Source organism: Mya arenaria, chromosome 9 (assembly GCF_026914265.1).
Source record: "Mya arenaria isolate MELC-2E11 chromosome 9, ASM2691426v1".
Lineage (NCBI taxonomy): Eukaryota > Metazoa > Mollusca > Bivalvia > Myida > Myidae > Mya > Mya arenaria.
Window position 1 is genome coordinate 54,466,335 of NC_069130.1, and position 23,652 is coordinate 54,489,986.

General features: G+C 32.2%; 1 pseudogene; it reads left to right on the forward strand.

Annotated features, from left to right (window-relative positions):
• Positions 1-14,356: 14,356 nt before the first annotated feature.
• LOC128246188 (uncharacterized) lies at positions 14,357-19,714 on the forward strand (annotated as a pseudogene).
• The last annotated feature ends 3,938 nt before the right edge of the window (positions 19,715-23,652 follow it).

Consider the following 23,652-nt stretch of genomic DNA (forward strand, 5'->3'; position numbering starts at 1 on the left):
TATATGTTTGTTGTCAAATATTTCATGTGTGAATTGCGATTTTTTTTGGAGGAATGAATGAATTGGAAAACAGCTGAGACTTGCCGACGATGTTTCCAAGAATACTCGATTTCCGGATACTGTATAAAGTCGTTTTGCAAACACGTGGAAGATTCAGAGAATGTATATTCGTTGTAAACAAGGATTGACAATGTAAGCCTGTATTTGAAAAAATAATACAATGAAAAGTTCCTGGCCAAGCACATATATTCTATCGTTAAGATATTCGACTGAAATTTTATTATACAATATATTGAGATACACAATTCGAACACTAGGCTCATACGGACGATATTCCGGATACCAAGATTAGGCTTGCCTCAATCTATCAATAGAGGAAACATGATTCGGGGAATAAAAAGCAAATATAAATGACGACTTAACAAATAAATCTTCATTCTGAAATCCGAACACATGTTGTACATTAATATTGTTTTACTGAAGGAAAGGAAATTGTTAGGTGTTCTCTGACTTATGACAACCGACATCACCATCCAAAAACTGCGATTGATTCAGAATGATATGAAATTACGAACAATGAATTTAAGATATATAACAAATATATAACAGTACGTACACCTAAAATGGATAAAAGTACGAACACTTAAAATGGATAACAGTACGAACACCTAAAGTGGATAACAGTTCGTATACAGTTCGTATACTTAAAATGGATAACAGTACGTACACCTTATTGTAAACAACATTGTTTCATCATCAAACAATATCTAAAATTGGTCACAAAGATACGATCCTCTTATTATATCACCACCGACAGCCAATTAATTCTATACTTGTAGGATACTTCAAGCCGATATGAGTTTAATATCCCGCTTAGATTGCACCAATTTATCCACGCATTTTCTTGCGTTTTAGTACATGTTTATGACATCCAACCACAGTACAATCTATACATCACATGATCCCTAATTGAAAGTGAAAATGCCACCATCGACATATGGATAAAAACAACTTATATAAAAATCATATTACATCATTAATTTTAAACAATAACACACAGTATATGACACATGAGTGCAAAACATACTTTTTAAGTAGGATGCATTGTGCTAAGACTAGTTATTGTATCCAAACAGCTGCTAGTTTGTTGCAAAAATCCAACTTATAACATTTTAGTGTATGTAAAAACGGTTTAGACGGATTTTGTATAAAATTGATGAAGACAAAGGCGTATTTTTTTGAGTGTACGAATGTTTTTTCCAAAATTCAGTTTGGTATAGAAACTGTCCATCTGTGACACACAATAACGCATGGACAATCCGTTTTATGTTTCTGTAGGCTATATAAACATTGTGTGATTAGGTCTGCCCATCTCTTGATGATGATTGAGTCTATTACATACAAAGGAAGCAATCGTTCTGTGATTGAACATATCTCCTTTCACTTCAACTGAAGTTCAGAACATGGAACATTAAAACCTATTAAAATGAAGAAGAAAAAATCATTATACTTAACCCATTTACTTTGTAAACTTACAGGAACGTACAATATATTTTGTTTTGGTATTAATCATTTGGTAAAAAACTACTGCAAGAAAAAATGTTTAGCATTGATAATGCATTATTTACGATTGTGCGTTATGCCTTAAAATAACTCAATGGTAATCATTAAATTTAATTAAAACTTCATTCATTAATATTTTCTTATATAAATTTGCTTTTGATGTGAGCTAAAATCAACATCATTGAAGTTTACTGTTTAAATACTGGTTATGCCACTTGTCACTTTACTTTCCTTTTATGTCTTTATTTTTATATTTTTAAAGTGTAAGAGATCGAATTCAAATCGGTTATGAACTAAAACATTAAAGTCAATGACCATTTTGTAACCTTACGAATTTCATGTTAACATTAACCTACGGCAGATTATTAACGTTACGTTATTGTAACAATATGTTATTTCTGATTAACCTTGCTGTCAAAGCGTCCTTGAGTCTTTGAAACAGACACGTCATGAACGAAAAGACTATACACCATAAGAGCATATGAAAGTGATTTTTTCCATGAATAAATGATTCCGAAATATGTCGTGGATGATGAACAACCTTTTTTAAACTAAATCTAATTAAATACCTAAAGCGAGCTTTTGCCCACCTTCTCTGTAAAAATCCAAACTGAAGCAGTGGTGATGTAAAGAGGTATATTTACCTAGGTTTTCGAATGATGATGATACCAAGATTTACTACTGAGAGGAATTGTTCATTGATTAAGAGATTGGTATTGGAAAGATTCAACGAGTGTCAGAGGTGTGATCTAACATCGAGATACATTTGCGTGTAAATTTGGTACAATCCTAAAATGGTCTGTCAAACATGTGCATGTCTACAATGTGTTGTGTGATGCCATATATATCACCAACATGTATCTATAGTGCAATTCAATAAGGAAAAACAAGTTTAACGTCTTACTTAATACGGTTCTATAGTAAATAACGAAAACGGAAAACATTAGCTTGATTACATTATTAAATGTTGAATGAGCTCAATTACCACCTGCATTTACAGTTTAACGCTGAGACAACAGAGGCATGTTAAGCAAAATATATTTGGTATTTAACAGACATTTTCATAAAACAACCTATTTCTGTTTCCAAGTGTAGTTTATTATTGTATTTCCACAACATGAACTTTTTCTAGACTTCAAAACATTTAAGAATATTAACTATGCCAAGAAACAAAATATGGAATATGTCAAGAAACATGATATTGACTATGATCAGGCATTAAGATGCCTTATTAGCCAGTGTTCAAACACAAATGGGTTGCCAATATACTTGCTTTAAGAGCTATTCTGATTAGATAAGTAATGACAATAGCACTCACATTTCAAATATTACTATACGATATCCTTATAAAGATCAACCCACACGATATGGCTTTATCCTTCATTTTATTATTATTACACTAGTTATCAACATGGCTAGACTACTACTTTATTTTCAGGTAATTCATAGATAAAGCCAATATCATATTTAATGTAGCATCGTATTTGTTAGCCTTTTGAAGTATCCTTTTATAATAGTGTGCCCTTATCGTATGTCGTTCTATTCAAATGTGCAGTATGATTAGTATTTAAATATTTAAATATGCAGGTGTTATTTTTTTTAAAATACAACATAGCTATTATAGTAGGGCAATGTTAGAGACTGCAGTCACCTGTTACACTTCCCATACAAAGCAAATGCAAAACACTATCTGTCAAACCTGGCACAAACCGGTATTTCAACAACGCATAATACATAATTACGATAATATGCAAATTGTTTCAGTGACGTTTAATGCAGTCCTGAAACCACATCACACTGTTGGTAACGTTAACATAAATAAAAAATGAGGACTAACGGCAAATCTGATTTGCTGAAATATTTGCTTCCTTAAGCTTTACACTGACACATTAACTTACGCAAACGAAACTACATCCGAACGGAACAATGCTACTCTAGGCTAATTATATTTATTTTGATAATTGTATCTTTCTCACGGTTGCTTTTCCTCATCGATTTACTTAGGGTTAAGCATTTGTTAGTTCAACAAGATAAGCAATATCATTTTCGAAACAAAAACAGCTTGTTTAAAGCTGTACTCTCACAGATATACCATTTTTACAACTGTTTTTATTTTTTATCTTGGAAAGTGCATTTTTTTGCGTTAATATCTGCAGACCAATGATATAAGATTGCTAACAAAAAATCACATCATAGATTTTCATAATTCCGTTCGAAAATTCATGTTTTATGGTATAAACCGCTACTCACGGTTTAAGAAAAATGCATAAAACATTTATTTTTGAACTTAAATATAAAAATCTGCAATCTTATTTTTTGTCAGCCGTCTTAGATAACTGGTTTCCATGGATTTTCGCAAATATTGGCTCGTTCCAAGACGAAAAATAAAAAAGTTGTCAAAACGTTCAATCTGTGAGAGTGCAGCTTTAAGTAATAAAACAAAAACATTAAATGGGTCATTAATAGTATTGTTGTTGTTTACTTGCCATTTTCAATTGAAGGTATTGTTGTTGCTCTTGCTACTCAGAAACAGTATAATGTATGTCAATTATCTGCATAACAAAACTCCTTAAGCAATGTATCATACATGATCCGTTTGACTCACGTTTAATTTACAGAAATAATCATTAAACAAATCATCACTTGGCTGCCAGTTCATGTTTGAAATTTAGAAATAAATATATATTTGTTTCAATCTATGTATGATTAGTCTTGTTTCGTATTGTTAAAAAAATATGGATTGATGCATTTTTTCTCAAAAAATGTTGTTTGTCCTACTGATATATTCTAAATTTTAATACTTTGCTTTATGAACTGAAAATTGACGAATAAGATCTTTAATCAAATGATGATTTCAAGCAGTCCAATAATTTCTAAAGCATATGGAAATGATTTGTTTACATTCATTACAAATAATTAGGAAAGTCTCATGTATTAGCTGTATTTGTTTGCAAATAATTCAAAAAGACTGAATACTTTAAAGCAATCAATACATTTATAATTCGTTTAGAACGCATTAAGATAATACTTATGACAAGCCCTTGCATTATTTATGACAAACAATATTACAAAAGCCTCAGTTAAGTATCCTGACAACATTTTCTTTGAAAATCACATTAATCGCATTAGTCTTGACGTACATATTAGCTGATTTACGATAATTGGAGAGCTTTTATTCACTTAAAGTAATTTTCGGTAGATGTGAATTGAACTTAACTAAACATTTCATTTGAATTGAGTTTTCTAGATGCCGTCTTGTGCGCTAAAAGAAATTTTAAGTGTTTTAAGTCACATTTTATTTTATTTTCAACCTCATTCTTTTAATCTCAAAGAAATAAGACAATGCTTTACAATATTTTTTTAACAAAATAAACATTATATCTTCATTGTTTTAATGTTGTCAAGAAATTTAAGACAACAATTGGTTTCGTGTCTTCAAGGTTTTCTTGGCGGAATATTTCATCGATTCTTACTTTCAGTTTATTGCTGGAGTTACTGGATATTTGAACAAATATATGTATAGCACGAAATTAAAGAAATATGTAAACAAACATGTGTGGCCATGCGGAAACGAGAAACCACGAACGCATTAGGATCTAGTTTAATGAAACAGAACAACACATGGTTATTTTGTTGCACAACATAAATCGTTATATTATTGCAATATCACATCTCATTTGTTGCACGGTTCTACTGTTGATGAAAATACAGTTAACTTAGGCAACAAAACACGGCTCTTCTGTTGCACAACAAACAAGTATATATTGGTGCAACAACACACGGTAATTTTCTTGCACATCAAACCGTTGTATTGAGGCAATAACACACCACTCTTTTTGCAAAGCTCTTTTGATGCACAACGTACAATAATATTCTCGGCTTGTTCGCTGCACAACAAATAATCGTGTCGGACAAGAAGACGCAGCTATTTCGTTGAACAACAAACGACAATTTTGACGAGAAGAGATGTAATTGTAGTATTACTTGATTAAAAAAATAGGCTTATATTATTTTTTTCAGCGAGTTAAATAACTACTTTACAAACTTAGGAATAGTTTTAATTAGAATTGTTCAATGATCTATTTCATAGTTTGAAGTTAACTATTTGATTGTGGTAAAATACGTCTGCTAAATTCCTAACACTAGGATATTTTCTCGATAGTCAATTGACTTAATTAACTTATCCAAATCCAAACTTTTGGTGTAGCAGATAAAACATATTGGTGAAAGATGCATTCATATACACATAATGTTGGTTTGGAATCAAGGTCAATTAGGAATGATAATGCTCTTCTAGCGAGTGCGTTAGTACATGGGATAACGAGACAACGCTAACGTGGAGTTTATTTACATAGTTTGTTGTAATCTGCATTTCTACCGTTCAAGTGATATTTTATGCCAAATAAAATATGCAGTGTTCAAGATATATTTTGTACAGACATTAACGTGTTTTCATCACTGAATAATTACACATGAGCATTGGTGAGCCAACTCGGTACCTCAGGAGATCATTACAGTAGAAAAGGACATATAACACACACTTGTTTCAACGAGTTCAGGAAAATAAGCAGGTATACTTAAACATATAACTGTGACCACGTGAATTCGTGCTTCAGTTAACTCGTATATAAGTGTCCGATCAAAGGCGTTTATCCCATTATGTATGATAATGATTATTGTATGTCTAAGTGGAATATTTGTGGTGTGTTTACAATTTGTGTCTCTTGTTCAGTGTCATTTGGGCCCTTACCTAATGCCTGTATAGTTGACGTCATGATTACTGTCCTTGTATTTTTGTTGTGTTATCCTGGTAAGTTAATGTCTGGATGTTCATCGTTTTGCCTAGTATAAAAAGAAAGATGAAGCAATTTAATTGATTGTAAATTGGACTACATCCAATTTAACAAAGTATGCATAATGTATTACAATTGCCCTTTCAAATAAGGAACATAAAATTATTGATGAATGTTTTTTTACTAAGCTTGAGCTTGCATGTACTTATTTAATGCTGGTGCTGCTGGTGCTGCTGCTGCTGATGATGATGAGGAGGAGGAGGAGGAGAAGAAGGAGTACGACTCAGACAACGATAACGATAATCATGATACTAGAAAACACATATTTAAAACATCAAATACAAATAAAACCATATAATTTGCAATCTCTGAACATGAATGTGACATTAACCGCATAGGCATATAAACTAATAAACATTGCAACGTCTTACAAGAAAGCAATGCAATAATTGTGGAATAAATTTGCTTGTTGATTTGCTAAAGAGTACTGGTTTTCAAGAAAACAATTCCGGAATGAAATTAAGCATGATCTGGACACTCTGCATTTTGATCCGTGACAATCGACTTCATTATCGTATTGTATAACGTCAAAGCGCTACTAAACTGTCAAAAGAATCGACACAGTATTTACGCGGACTTGAAACATTGTTGTTATTTGCTCTGCTGTTTTTTATTCTTACAGTACATGCTGTTGTTTTTTATCAAGTTTATACATAAAAGAACGACTTTATCAACAAACACATTTAGCCATGCGTAAAAAGACGCATTTTTTTACGGGGCGTGCGATAACAACGTCGGTCAACATTCCCAAATAGTAGGACCTACACCTTTCGTACACATTCTAAAACATATGTTTCTTTATTTTTAAAAATGTTGGCTCTTGTTATCTGATGCTTACCAAAGTTGTACCCTGGTATATTGGCGTCATGAGGTTGAAGGTCTCAACATTAAAATGATTTACTACCTTTGCTATCCGTCACATAGCACGAGGCATGCGAGTCGTTTAATATATTGTAGGATTTTTAATTTCATTTTTCTAAAAGGGTCTGCAGGAAACCTTACGTTTTACCCCTAAGACGAAGATCATAATTATGTAAACACAATAACATAAATATTTTCATCACATATCCTGTGAGTCTACTAAAATGCAGTTAAGTTCAAAGTTATTCAAAATGCAATACAAAATAACATGATGTTGGATTCTATTTATTGTGGAATATAGTTTTTAATTTTGTGATCACCTGAACTTTAGAAACATCTTCGAATAGTCCGTTTGTCTTCAAAATAATAATATCTTGCTCAATAATCTCGTGGACAACACATTTAAGCGTTTTTAAGCAGTTACATTGGTTAAAGGCATATCTAATTACGACAACAATTATATGAATTGAAATTGTTTTAGTGAAGTGAAAATATATAATTCATTAATGCATTTTCCTTCCCCAATAATATTTGATGTATTGCATCTATTAAGTTTGTCTAGCTTAAAGAATTCGCTCAATGAATCGCTGCGCTTGCTTGTTGAATTAACTACTGATTCGAAACAAAAGTACCTCAAATACTAACAGAATAAAATTCTCTAACTACAGTTGTTTGACTGTATCTGCTAAATCGTAAACACAGTCATGTGAACAAGCTCCAATGCACGACGATACCATACATTTCTTCGCTGTGGGCGAAGTACGGAGCAATTTCGACAGCCAAAGACACTACCTAAGGCGTGTGTTAGTGAGGAATAGAAACAAGACCGTTTTGTTCTAAAACAAACATTCAACATATGATATCGACGTCTCAAATTTATATGGAACTTGGCAGCGTTTTCTCTGTGTTAAGCTGTTTTTCCTGTTATTCTTAGATTTTTCCCCATTAATGACCTGATACTATATTTACTATAAAAGACAAACCAACATCATGATTATTCACATAGAAGCACGATTGTAAGATTCCATTATAGTATAAATTTATAAATAAAACCAATCGTCAAAACGTCTTTGCATTATTATTTATTTCTCTTTGATGTCTGGATTACGTCAGGATTTAATTGTAAAATATATACGCAATCAAAAGTAGCATGAACCAATCTGTCGGAAATTAATGTTGCATCTTCGTGTTTCTATTTTCAATGTTGAATATTATACAGATTTTCTTCTGAATAAAGGACAAATCGTTACATTCAATTTATCCAACAATGAATAGTTATACCACGTGAAGCGAGATCATATATTATTGCGTAGGTTCGTCTTGGTAGGGTTGAAGATAAATTAATATTTAGCGATGCGTTAATAGCTTTTTCTTGGAATAATTAAGACAAAAAAGGATTATATCACCGGTATTGTTTTCCAACGCCGTATCATAGGTTAGTGCTGACATGTACACACTGAAGTTAATTTAATATTTTTACAGTATTTCATAATTGAAAAGCAACATATATTGTTCACGGTGAACTCGATTTGATAACGGCCGTCAGAAAAGCGTCATATCACACTTCTCTATGTTTTATTGTGATTAAGATTTAGAGATATTTCACTGTCATACTGGAGTCGAAATTGAGGCAATTTTGTCAGTTACCCTCTCCAGCTTCCGCATCTGCCTAGAAATTATTTGTACAACTTGGACTATCATTATCTGTTAATGGAAATATGATAACATAGAATTAATTTCAATTTCTTAGAAACCAGTAATCGCCGTTTAAATGCATGAGAGGCCAGCTTTTTGCCACTTTCGATTACTTGCAAAATATGAATAGTTTTCAAGTTTGATAATCATATTTACGTTTTTTAGTAATTTTAAACGTAAATGGCCGTTCTGCAAGACTCAAGTTCGGGGTTTATTCGTTGTTCTCTCTTTGAGATGACTGTGAATGTGTATATTCATGTACCTCTAAGTCATGTAATGTCAATATCAATATAAAACTTTTTTCCTCAATATATTCAACTCAATGGCACATATTTATTAGCGTAATGTTAATATCCACATTTTTCCAAGGACTACAACATTATATATCATGATGACTAGTTCAACCTCTGCGTTGGAAATAGGAGTGCCTATTATGTCGATTGTGTTGTAAGAAGACTTGAATATCATAAACTGAACGTCCATTAAGGAAACATAATTTGCAATGGACTCCAACAGAACAAATCAAATAAAATGTTTGTAACAGCAACATAATAAACAAAAAGTGACCGACAATAAATTAACCATCCCGAACACGACAGTCGTCAAATATACTAAAGAGGTTGTGAACCAAGAAATGTACATGTAATAATAACCATAGCGACAATTGTCAGATAAAATGAAAAACGTGTTTACGAGTATTTAGTTGAAACGTGTGCTTGTACTTTTATTTTATTACATTCTAAGTATGTAAAATGTACACATAACTGGTCGATTGATTGCTCCAAATGTGATTAACACTAACACGTATCTACACAAGTAGTACACACGGCTTCGGGCTATGGTAAGTATATCGATCTAAGAAATAGTGAGTGCGGCTGTGAGCTATTGACTTCAGTACTGACCTGATCAAATGAAAACGTATATTTATCCGACACAAATTGATGCATGAATTATAGATGATGTTAATGTTGTGAGTTGTCATTATCATTAACGAATGCTTTATCATCAGGGTTAATAACAACATAAATTACATGATCAATTCGTATTGGTATAATTAAATTTTAGAGGGCACATGTTTTCTTATGAACGCTGTTTGCATTAAAAAAATCATTACACTCATTTAATCGTGTCAACATTTCAATGCTTTTATATTAAGAACCACATATTATTCCAGCAGTGAATTACGCGTACACTAAATATCAACAAACAGACACTCTCGATTTAAAGTTATTGCTATAGTATACACACATTATAGTGTTAGCAAACACATCCTCGCGTATCCCCAGCGTATCATAACCTATATGATACCCTTGGCAATTTGGCTAGGGAAACTTCGTAAATCTTGAATATTCATAAGCATGTTCCGACCAATGAAATTGCCGATAACAAAAAGGTAATCTCATTGGATTATTTTGAACCGAGATTACGTAACTTCTGGCCATTTCCGCACCGCATGAGGTGTGTCTCATGGGACCAATCAAGCCGCTGGATTTCACCTTATCAATCATTCATGAGTACGAGATTTATACAGCTGATATGTCAAGGGTATCATAAAGGTTTTGATACGCTGGTGTGCCGAGTAGGAGCAAACCATGCTCAATGTAATAATAAAAAACAGACTTAACAAAGATCTGGATTGCCACAAAGTGAAATTAACGTTCAAGCCAGAATATAGAGTGAACTATATAAACTATAATATGCAATTTCTAAATGCAAAAGCCATGTATATAAGCATATTATGAGTTTTCAAAGTCGATACATTGTCTGTAGTACGCTGTCTATACATCTTATTCTTAGTCCATAATAACATTTGCATTCCAAAAAAAAGTTATTCTCCTCATCTTATAAATTACTCATCATCTTATAAGTTACTATTAGTGCATAAACTCAAGTTAAATTGTTTGATTGCGGTGTTTGTCACGTTCTCGATTCAATGAGACAATCATAGTCAATCAAATTTTTTTAATACTTATTCAATATTTGGCTGAAGTCACAACTTAGACACAATATTGTAAAATATTACCCTTCTTGACAAGTTTTATCTCATAGGGCATTCTTGCATGAAGCTATATTTCAATACTTGTTTCACTAATGTCAAAACATAATTTAACATTACCAAGTTCTGTATAAAACTAGGCAACATATAAACCAAGACAACCAGGCAAATATTTTGTGAGTGAACTTTAAATCGGTTTGTTATGATGATGTTCGTTATTGATTTGCAGAATGATATAACAACTGTTTGAAGTTCCTATCATCATTGATAAGTAACGATTTCCACCATTATGTTATAATAATCACCCAATTGTTTGTACCTACGCCTTTTAGATCTCTTTAAATCAAAGCATTATCAAAGCCAGTACCTTTAAGGCCTTTATATATGAATTTATTTTCTTAATCATTCGAAGACATCGGCAAGAAAAGTGGTAAAACACTATCACCCTTGTTGAACAAATAACGTGCACCTATTTCATAATCATGTTTATCTTTCGATTTGACTGTATCATACATAACAATAATCAATTGGTACCAAGGATTCTCTTCCAACCAACAAAACAAACGAACGCGAACACAATATTATCTTACCACTGAATGCAACACAATCCTCAGCAGACAGGAACCTTTCTTCCGGATCAGGAGATTAAAGACAGAAAACACAGAACACCACATCGGAACGGGAACTTCGGAATGGAATTACAGGAAAGAGCAATCATATACGCTTATTATTTTAATGCCAAAGCAAACATTTTAAATAAAACAATAACACTTCTAAGCATATTTTGATAAGCTTTGATTAAAGAGAAACAGTACACACCAAACATCCAAGAAAATTGGAATTTTGTCAATACCCTTAGGTCGTGGAAAAAAAAGGAGCATCCAAGACAGAAAACACAGAACACCACATCGGAACGGGAACTTAGGAATGGAATTACAGGAAAGAGCAATCATATACACTTATTATGTTAATACCAAAGGAAACATTTCAAATAAAACAACAACACTTTTAAGCATATTTTTATTAGCTTTAATTTAAGAGAAACAGTACACACCAAACATCCGAGAAAATTGGACTTTTGTCAATACCCTTAGGTCGTGGAATAGTAGGAGCATCTAGGTCATGCAAGGATAAACCGTCTCATCAGGATTTTGGTTATGATCATGGGCAATAACAAACAACGGATACAAAGATGGGATTTTACAATAAAACGGATCCATACTGTATATTCGGACCCTGTAACAAGGTAGAAAAATTTGGAATATATTGAAAACAGTGCAAGGATACCGAATAATTATTTAATAACATTCGGCTGTTAAATAGGTAATGCAGTAGTTTACTCGAAATGTGTCTGATACAAAGATCCTATTTATACATGTTCTGGCAATTTCAAGTAGTGAAACAATATGTCCGTTTGATCCGACAATTATGAGATACAATATTCTGCTGAAATTAACATTTGTTTGAACAAAATAACAACAGAAAAGCGCCTTGAAGATTTGGGGTAAACATTTAAGTGAAAGATCCAGACATTTAACGTTGTTTTTGATTTACTTTTTAAACATTATTTAATTAAAAAATGCATATATAGTCCACATATTTTGAGAAATTATCGACCCTAACAATTTAGGCAGTTATCTTTCACGATTATATTCACGATGGTTTAATTGGCTTGATAATTATGTGAAATCTGCATCGCACAAACCCTTATTATCAGAAAGAATTATTACTTAAACGCATTTAATTTTATCAATACATATTTAATTCATCATCAAAGATGTTAGGGACGTAAGGGATTACCACTACTGGTAAATTTTTCATCGACTATTGCACGTACGCCACTCATAATCATTGAGTTTACATCGCGTCAGCTACAACGGGTAGACCGCAATACTCACATTCAAATAGTAACACTGTAATACGATGCATAAAACATTTCAGTTGTAAACGGGGTTAATTGTGCAAATTTCATGGTGCACTTTGGGATACTTTCATTGAATGTAACACGACATTACAGAAATACTCCCGTTTTTGTAAGTAATTAAAACACAAATCAAATCATTTCACGTTAAATATCTTTTTTTAACTTATATTGCCGACGGGGGAGAAATTTCATTACGGATTCCGTTGAATTTCAATTATAATGAAGTATAATTATTTGGCAGGTGCAAATAGTATACAAAACAATGTTAATTATTTATTCAATCTTCGTTTTGGGAAATTAAACATTGATCATATCAATATGAGCAAATTTGGTTCACTTTTAAAGGTAGATATTAACTGTGATAGTTTTATATCTGGTCAGCTGAGACTTCAACTCTTCATTATACTGATATACTTAAAAGTATGCTATAGACATTGACCAATGAAGTGTACCAACTTTCGTATCTGATCAGTGTAAGCCCATAATTAGATCAACCATCTCCCTACATCAATGGCATATATTTACTGTGGTATTTAACGTTTAAATTTTGTCTTGTGATAAGGGACGCCTGGTTAATTTGACCAAATAATTATCGCATTCATTGTAAATATTTTTAATAGTTTATGATTTATTGCACTGATATTGTCGTTCAGAAACACCAGTATATATTTGAATTTTTAACACCAGTGTTGCAACAGATTGTACCGATATTACATTAGTATAATTCTGTATTTCGTGTTTGAAAAAAACCCAGACTTATAAAAATCCATTCGACTGCAACATAGATACATCTCAATTAAGCAACATATCTCTTCAAAGAACACCAGGGTATAAAAGTTAAATTTCCTCTTCAAAGTTAAACGAAATATTCCAAATGAAATATAAAATCATCAAATTATTTAGTACTTTTACATGCAAGTAAGCATTATAACAGAACGTTTATGATAACAGAAATAACCACAGACAGCATCAGACATGCCGCGTGCCTCTAGAGACATATAACTTATCGAATGTCAAATAATTTGGGGAAGCTATTACTGTTTGGAAATAACGACGCTGATGCAGTGCAACTTTATGCACTAAAATGAACGACGATCATACATCATTTTTGGTATTCGGCGTTTTAATCAAAAACAAGAATTTATAATGGGAATAAATAGCTGTGTCACATTCCAAACAAAAATATGTAAACCTCATGCAAATCAACTTTTTTGCTTAATGTAAACTAAGTATGAACGACGATTAAAACCTATTCATACATGAACATACCTGTATTGATAGAATTTTCATTTTAAACTTGTAGTTGTATGCTCGCTGATGCTAGCATAAAGCACTTCCAACTTCTTGTCGTACAAGTCATTCTTAATATGTACAAAAAAACAAGAATACCGTGGCCATATCTGAAAGGATCATGGAAATAAATAGTCAAAGAAAATAAATATAAAAATCTTTTAAAAATACAACATGCCCACATTTTTACAGTAAGCGGTGTATGCATTTTTTACAAACAAAGTTCCTAAAAAGAGACCCGTCAAATCTTACTTCTTATATTACCAACATTATGTATTATTAGTATACCAAATTATAGAGGGATTAGTCTACAGGTAGGTTCGGCCTTTATAAATAAACAACTCAGTAAACACTATACAATAATAACATCTTAAACTCATGTTTGATAGAGAACGAAATTATCCTTTTGTATACTGTTTGTGCAACCATAGCTTTAAAGGTATAACACACAGTAAAACATTGTAACATATGTTCCCTTCAGGAACGCTTTATCCCAAGGTTTGGGAATTTGGATGCTATTTATTTTCTTGTTTAACATGAAATAGAATGTTAGGAATTATAGTTTAAACGTTTAACCATCAAATTTGGGATCACTCGGTTTTGGCATGAAAATCTAATGACGAACATTTTCAAGAAACCGCAATCAATTCCAATTCCATGAAATCATGTTTCCGTAAAAGATAATTATTTATTTCAGACAGGTTAATATCGCTTGAGTACAGATATAGGATTTCTAAGCAGCGAGCGGAACCAGAGGCGGTAATTGGCGCAATTCTGGCGCCGAATGTCAAGCGAAATTCAGTCATGCGATTGTATAAAGTGCAATGAAAGTACAATAGAATTTCATTTCTATATACTAGGCATTTTCAGATCACTTACACATAACAAAGCTTTCAATGATATCAACGCAATTGAAATAACAATAAACAGTTGAATTGAACAAAACTGTCTTTCATTTAAAGTTGCAATTGATAAGTACGGCATCATTAATCAATTCCGAACTAATAATGTGGTGATATTTTAAGTACTAAATCCACAAAAAAATATTTAATTAAGATTTTAGAATTGTTTACCTTTAAAAACAACACTTGTTTTCTACCAACGATATGAGAAAATTGCGCAAAGGAGAATGTTCCAGAACATTATTAAAAACTCCTCATGAACTTTTCCATTACAAATCTTCTTAAAATGGAACAAATAAGTGTCCTTGAACAATTTCAACAAGTCTTGGCAATTACATAAAGGACATATTTATATAAGCATATTGCGAATATAATATTTTATATATATATATATATATATATATATATATATATATATATATATATATATATATATATATATATATATATATATATATATATATATATATATATATATATTAATAAATCTAAGTAACCATGCAGATTAAACTAGAATAACAAACAATGAATGACTGAATTTAAGATAAACAATCACGTTTGGGCTCACTCGACGAACACTTTCCTGGAATCAAAGTTGCCACTTTCATGAATTAATGTTTCCGAAAAACATAAAGACATATTTCAGACATGTAAATATCGCTTGAGTACAGATATAAAATATTTAGGCAGCGAGCGGAATTTGCACAATTCTGACGCCAAATGTCATGCAAACTTTATTCATGTGATTGGATAAAATGAAAGTACACAAGAAAGTCATTTTCGTATAGTGGACATTCTCAGATCACTTACATATTACTTAACTTTCAATGATGCAGACGCAATTGGAATAACACTAATCAGGTGAAGGCGAAAAACGGTCAGAGCTTTAAAATTGAAAATACTGAGTAGTGCATCATCAATGATTTCCGAATTGTTTCTGTGCTCAGAAAATCCTCAATTTTTTTTTTGTAAAAAGCAACAACAATTTCTTTATAAACGAAAAGAGACTTTTTCTGAAAAGAGAATTTTTCTTAAAAAAGAATGTTTCAGAACATAGTACAACAATTCTCAAAACATTCCGATCAAATTATATGAAAACCATGCGTTTCCGACATTTTCTAAAAAAGAAACAAATAAGAACCCTTGAACATTTTTAACAATTACATACAGAACAAATAAGTGTATTATATTATCAAGTAACTTTATATATATAAATCTAGATCACCCTGCAGATTAAAATAAAACATCAAACAATGAAAAACTGAGTTTAAAACACACATCAATTTAACAGTTCATGTCTCCTTTTACATTTAAGAATTAAGTTATATATCCACAAACTTACGATAGGACAGTCATGTGGAAATTCTCATGGTTTGGTTGTGATTGCACAAAATATTTAATAATGATATATCGCGCTGTATGCATTCAACGTGTCGCAAATATAATGGTATGCCCTTGTAAGCTTAAGCTCGGTTAAATGTAATAAATGCTATACGCCGATTGCTTTAGATTGTCATTTAGTTTGGCCTGGCAAGTAGGTAAACAAACTTTACAATGTCAAAATGTGCAATCCGTCCCAAAAACGTCAATATGTCACCATTTTGTCATGTTTTCTCAGTAAACAAATATTTCTGATTTGCTGATTTGAGCTAAATAAAGTCTAAGGAATCACACAGTTATATATGTGATTAACCGAATTTCCCTAGAAGACGAACATCTTGAGACGCCAATGCATTGAATTACATCAGAAAGTATCAATTCTTAGGCAAAATACACACGGTTTTTTGTAATACTTTAGTTAATTTCATGTGACGACTGGAAACGAACTCCAGATGTTTGATCGCGTTGTCTAATGCTAATTATAAAAATAACACCTTTAAATGGATTTTAAATTTTGACTGAAATATATATTATTTATGTTTCAAATCATAAATAAACACAAGAAATCAATGTGATTTAAAAAAAAATAATAATCCTCTTTAAAGCGCTAAAACCAGCACTGCGATATCGATGAAGAAATATCGACACATTTTTTGTCAACCAAATTGTTCCAACTTATTGTGTTAAACATGATGCTATATGTTGGAGCCTAAATGCTAGATACTCCTTGTACAATTTATATTTTACGAGTACAATGTGGTCAACGTCTGCCAAATATTTGACAGAGAAGAGCGGCGTCGCGTGTTTTGTTCTGGGACAATTCTGACAAATTACAATTGTATATACCCATGTAACAATAGCTCGCTTTTAAAAATGACCAAATGTGTTTGTTTCCGTAGATTCTTGAGAATACTTCTAACGGCCTGTTATAAACAAGCGCACTACGTCTTATTTGATATCAGTGAATATATATTGGAAATATTAAGAAGCAGCACAAGGCGTACACTATTTGACATTATTTTGCTTGGGAAATGACAGGGACAGTGACGAACTAGTATTACATCCTTTCGAATAAGTGGTTCTTGTCTAATGAATTTAGACTATAATATTTTACATTGCTGTACAAAAAGGTTGGATATAATTTGAAACAATTACAGAAATTTCGGAAAGAAACGCATTAAAAAGTCTTTGACCGGATCTCCTCCAACTAGTGAAAAGAAGTTTGCTGTGATAAGGAGTATTCATAAGAAATCTTCAACCACTTTTGATCCTCAAAAACTGCCGCCTGAAATAACTGAGCGAGAAGTTGAGACTCTTAAAGACTGCTGGACAATAATTTAACAAAATGTGGCAGAAGTTAGAATTATTACTTTTGTGGGGTAGGTGTTTCGTTGAGAACCGTATTTGTATTAGTTGATAGGAATCTGATGCTTTTGTTGATTTCGTAACAGTTTGACATTTGAGTTCATGAAATAATCGTTCCATGGATTAATTCTCTGTAAATCAAATATAAAACTAACTTTAATTGTAGTTCTTTCATCGTATTTACCAAACAATAATGTTTTATTGTATGAATTATTTTATGCAATTAGTGTTCATTATTTGATTGTGATAAATATTAAGAAGAAAGTATGGATTCATCTGGGAGGGCAAAACCAAATTTCTTCCCATTAACGCTAGTTTATATTTGGTAACCCTGGGTAAAGTTTACGGCATTGTCATTTCCATTACATAATCCTTTTAGAAATTGACATGCAAACTGTAAAGATAACTATTTTGCAAACCCTTAAACGATATACTAAATTTGGTCAAGGATGTAAATGTCAAAAATATATAACAGAAAAAACTTCAGAATTTAAACTTTTATTTCTAACCATTCTAATCATTATAGAAATTCATTTATACAGAACATAAACTGAATAACGTTAAGTTTTAGAACGTAAATTACATGTACGATATAGGTTTTTCGAATAAATACGGCTTTAATCATCTATATTGTAGAATGAATCACACAAAAGGTACTAATATATTTTGTTTATCTACAGTCGGTTTGAGACCCATCCAGAAGTTCTTGATGCTTTCATGTCACTCCGAGCAGTGAAAACATCTGACCTCGAATACAACGCAATTCCTCGTGCGCATGCGCCACGAGTGATGGGGACCGTAGATAAGTGTATTAATAGACTTGGCAACAACATCAAATTACGAGAGCTCAAGACAGACTTGGGAATTCGGCACAAGAATTATTCCGTGAATATTGAATATATGGATGTAAGTTGATTTCAAACGACTTTCAATTAAAAAAAATGTTATGTAAAGAATGTAACCAACACTTTATAATACATTATCTTCTTTTATGTTTGTCCTACAATCCATTTTACATTTTTCCCAAGCATTAACTAACAACAAATGATACACTACAATAAAAATCAGCTGCGTTTTAAATAATTGTTAAGGATGTCGCTGTGGCACGATCAATAAATAATGGAAAATGTACGAACTTAAACATTAGTTATTTATAACACTGACTAACCGAACTTTGTCACCCGCCATGTCTATCTCGTATGTTCAACATTTTGTTTAATGTGCTCTCCTGCCAAACGCAATTACCTATATTTTTCAGGTCTCAATTTTTAGTTGTTCTGCTCTAATCCCGATGTTATTGTCTGTGAACATTGTTACAGTTACTTGGCCGCATTGTGTCCATAGGTAACTAAAATTAGCCGAAAACGTTTATTTGCAATGCTGTTATCTTGGAATGCCTTGACATTGTAAACATGTCTACGTGCACTCAACCTTACACCCGCACCAAAACAAACGTTGACATTGGTGCTCCAATACCTGCAACATATACTGCTTTACCACAATAACAATTTTGGTTGCATGTACGTCACACGTGGTTATAATACATTATATATTGTTAATGTAAATGGCACAATACAATGTCAAGCCTAAAGACCATATCAAACACACCCATAGAGGAATTGATTTCAGATAAATTAATTCACCTTCTGGACAACGTTATGTTAGCAATGAAGAACGAGCATGAAATTCTTAAGTTTAGATGTTAATACCAATGCCCGTTGCATGTGCTTAATTTGATTTTCTGGGTTATTTGCAGTTGATGGGTCCTCGGTTCATAAGCTCCATCAAGCCGCATTTGGAAACAATTTGGATAGACGAGCATGAGAAAGCCTAGGAGAAATTATTCAGGCTCATGTGCTACTACATAAGGAAGGGGGATGTGTAGTATATGATCAGCGTCTTACAGAACAATGTGAGGGCAGCGTTTTGAACATTAGACCTTCACTCGTGTTTGCATATATCAAAGTGTAAATAACATTTACAACATATTAAACTATTCTTGCAAAGTTATTCTGATTTTAAAAGAGTTAAAACTATACGAGATATAAAACATTAACGAAAATTATATGTGCGAATAACTCCAGTCAACTTCTTCATCTTGGGCGGAAACTTAAATGTTACCAGTTCAATGCAAACTCTAAAACTAATATCCATATTTTTTTTACCTTGTTATGCATAGTATACTGATATACAATATATTCTATCTTATGATTGTGAACCTATTGTGTAGAATAACAAGTGCTCTGGAAATGGGAAGTTCGTGCCAAGTAAACAATCATTTGTAGTTGAGAACAACGGTCTTAACAACATATCAAAGTACGTAACGTATGTACGATTTGATACGATGAATAAATAAAAAGGCTTTTTTTTAAATTGTGTCACACACTGTACAAGGAATGTAATCACAGCCATTAAGTAGGTTATCGATGATACCTTACTTATGAATGCCTTTTGATCGTTTTTGTTATTATGTAATCACATGATATATATTGCCAGAATTATTACATACGGCGATAAAAATCCTCATTGCGTAAGCCTGCTAAAAAAATATGTGTGCTTTATTGCGAATTGGTGTTGAATTGGTGTTGCCACGATTTGAAAACGGTGCAAAATATCACATAAGTTCATTTGTTCATATAAAGTCTTTGCGAATTCTAAACTCCGTTAAACTCGCCTCGTCTTTAAAATCATGAAACAATGATTTTCACGAAAACAACAAAGACTCAGAATTATATAGGCTGTAAACCTATTTGAAACACATTGTATACACTTGGCTTGCTTATTAAGTAATATTTTAAACCCGTTTCGAATCTTTCGTAAACATCGTCAACAGACTAATGTGTTTTAGCGTCAGAACTCATATTTAATTTACTAGTAATGAAAATAAAATGTAAAAATCTTTTGATATGCAAACTTGATAATGTGCAATAAAGTGCTTGAACTATATTTTCCTTATTTATTGATGGATTTTTAAATCAAGTTTTCCCCGAAGAAACATTAATATCGTTGCCAGCATATGCTATTGCATACGTAATTACCCGATTAATGTCAATGTATTGAATTGAGCAATATCGTTTGACAAGCCAATAACTGGAAACATGTAACTGTCAAATACATGTAAATATTTGTGATTGCATTATTTTGTATTGAATAGTTTCAGCCTACCTCATTTAATCGCAAACGCATTCATTACTGTACAGTATTTAACGTTTTGCTTGTTTCTATTTCTGAAGTTGCGGTTTGCCTTTAGGAAATTGCTTCTGAAAGGTTTAGAAGATTGATGATATCTAAGTCGAAAGTGGAAAGCAAAACAGTTTTTACTGACCAGAAGACTTACATCGAAAGGTAATAGTTATACCAGTGAATCGTGTAAACATTCTCTCATTAATCAAAGATATAAATATATATATATATATTTGATAGTAATTGTGTGTCTTTTATTCCTAAATACAATTCCAGATATAGTCGAAACTCGATATGTCGTACTCTGTTATCTAGATGCTTCAATTTTTTGTTCCGGTTTATTTATACAAATTTTGTATTTTGGTTATTTCGAATAATCGTTATCTCGAAGTATTTCACGAGGCTCGAACGTGACAACCCCGTTTAGAAGCATTACAAGGTTCAGTACTTAGTAGACACATAACGAGAACCACACGTTCAACAATGTCCTATAACAGCAAAAAAGAATGATAAAATAGTCATTAAGATATTTATATTATTAATAATCCTTCAGATACCTGACTGTGAACGGTCAGGGAATGTGTTCTCTGGGGATTTATGTCGGTTATAGGTTAATTAACATAAGATCCAATTCAGGTAATACACCGTGAAATCTGAGCTTACTTTATGTTTTGCAATAAGGGCTTGACGGATTGTTCGAACTTGACCTCTCAAGCTATGAACGGCATTTTTTAGGTTGCACTGATTTATAGAAGTCGCAATAATTTCCTTGGGATTATCCCTGTAAAAGATCCTGAGTATGTGTTTACTATTTTACAACAGAGAGCGGAATCGGAACAGGTAATTGACAGTTTCGACTCCAGAATGACAATCAATGCGCAGTTTCTTCATAACATTTATCCCGTGATCTATCACATGGAAAACACGGTAAGATAATTAATACTTACTGGTACCAGAACAAGGTTTGCGGGAGACATATCTGTGCTGTACCATGTTGGCAACGACAACGTTCAACCAATAGTCTGCATAAGTGAAAAGCGTGACAAATCATCGACGTTGATATATTATAACATTTACGCCCATTCTTCTTGTTACCGTTCCTATAGTGGGAGTGAAAGTAATAGAAAACAAAGAAACCACTTCTTGATATTCGAAAAAAACATTATTTTATCATTTGCGACGGTATAACAATGTATTGGTTAGACACAACATTTCAATTAAATATTAAGATATCAAGCGATCAATAAATTAAATTAACATTTTTTTAAACTGATTTTTGAATTCATGCAATCGGTAACACAATCATAACATTGTACAGACTTTGTTGTAAAAAACTACTCGCATATCTATATCTATATTGATATCGTTGTTAATATTTTAATATCTTGATTTTACTTGACAATATCTTAGAATGATATTATCATTGCAAGAGTTCTTCAACCACTGACATCAAATTAACAGTTATACTTGGTACCCCAAACGTATTCAATATTGCAACCAATAAATAACCAACTTGAACCTTTACGCTTGTATAAACAGCTAGAAACACAGTAACATAATCCACACATAGTATTAACTTCAACTCTCATTTTCTTTAATGTTGTGATTATTTTGATTTTTTCATTATACCATACGTCTTCTTTTCATTTAACCATTACCACAATGAATTTCCTGATTTTTCTTAAAAATTGTATACCTACGTATTGTTTAATCCAATGATCTGTCTCAACTATACCGAGACTCCTGTTTTCATATTCCGACAGTACTTTGAGATTCCAAACAATATCTCTTCCAGAATACCAATTCCCTCACTTTACCTTTTTGAAAACACAATTGTAAATGTTTAAAATAGAATGTGTTAAACAGACGTGAGCGACTATATGTAGAAGGAGTTGTAGCAATTCGTATGTCAGTTATATGTTGTTTGTCATTATAGTGGCCATGCTAATATTACTTGATACTTTTGTAGTTTCATTCTGTGACAATATCAAACTTCAACCCAAACGGAAGTGGTGTTTTCTATTTCTTGCCGACATAAGCATGATCATATCCAAATATATTGTTTACGATTTAGCAGCTCAAAGACGTTTTAGGTATACTCTGTTTATATTTAAGCAACTGCAATTACGTAGCAGCTGCCAATTGCACAACTCTGGAAACCTAATTTGAAGGATATCTTTTGGCCAGATTTCACAGTTTTATGTCATTCTCAAAATGTGTTTAAAACAAATCGGGTTGTTGACCGTTTGCGGTGTGGTCAGTGTTATGCTATCGATAACACGTGTAAATGGAACATCAACCGTGCGTGATATTAAATCAACAGTGGAATCTTTATTTAACAAGGTGACATCAGAACAAGTGAAACAAGACTCACCCTTTCTCATCGGCTCGTACTTGACGGTAATGACCGATCTTTTATTTTGCCATAAAAGCATTCCCGCTTGTATCGATATTCGCGAGGCTAAGATTATTTCGGCCGGTCCTTGGGATTTCGAGCCAATCGGTTTTCGACTATATTGAATAGATATTGACTTATCGATACACGTATCTGCTAACTTAACCAAAACAAATTTAATACAGGTTTTAACCTGTATACGATTGGCTGCAGAATTCAATACTCACTTCACGTCATAATCTGAA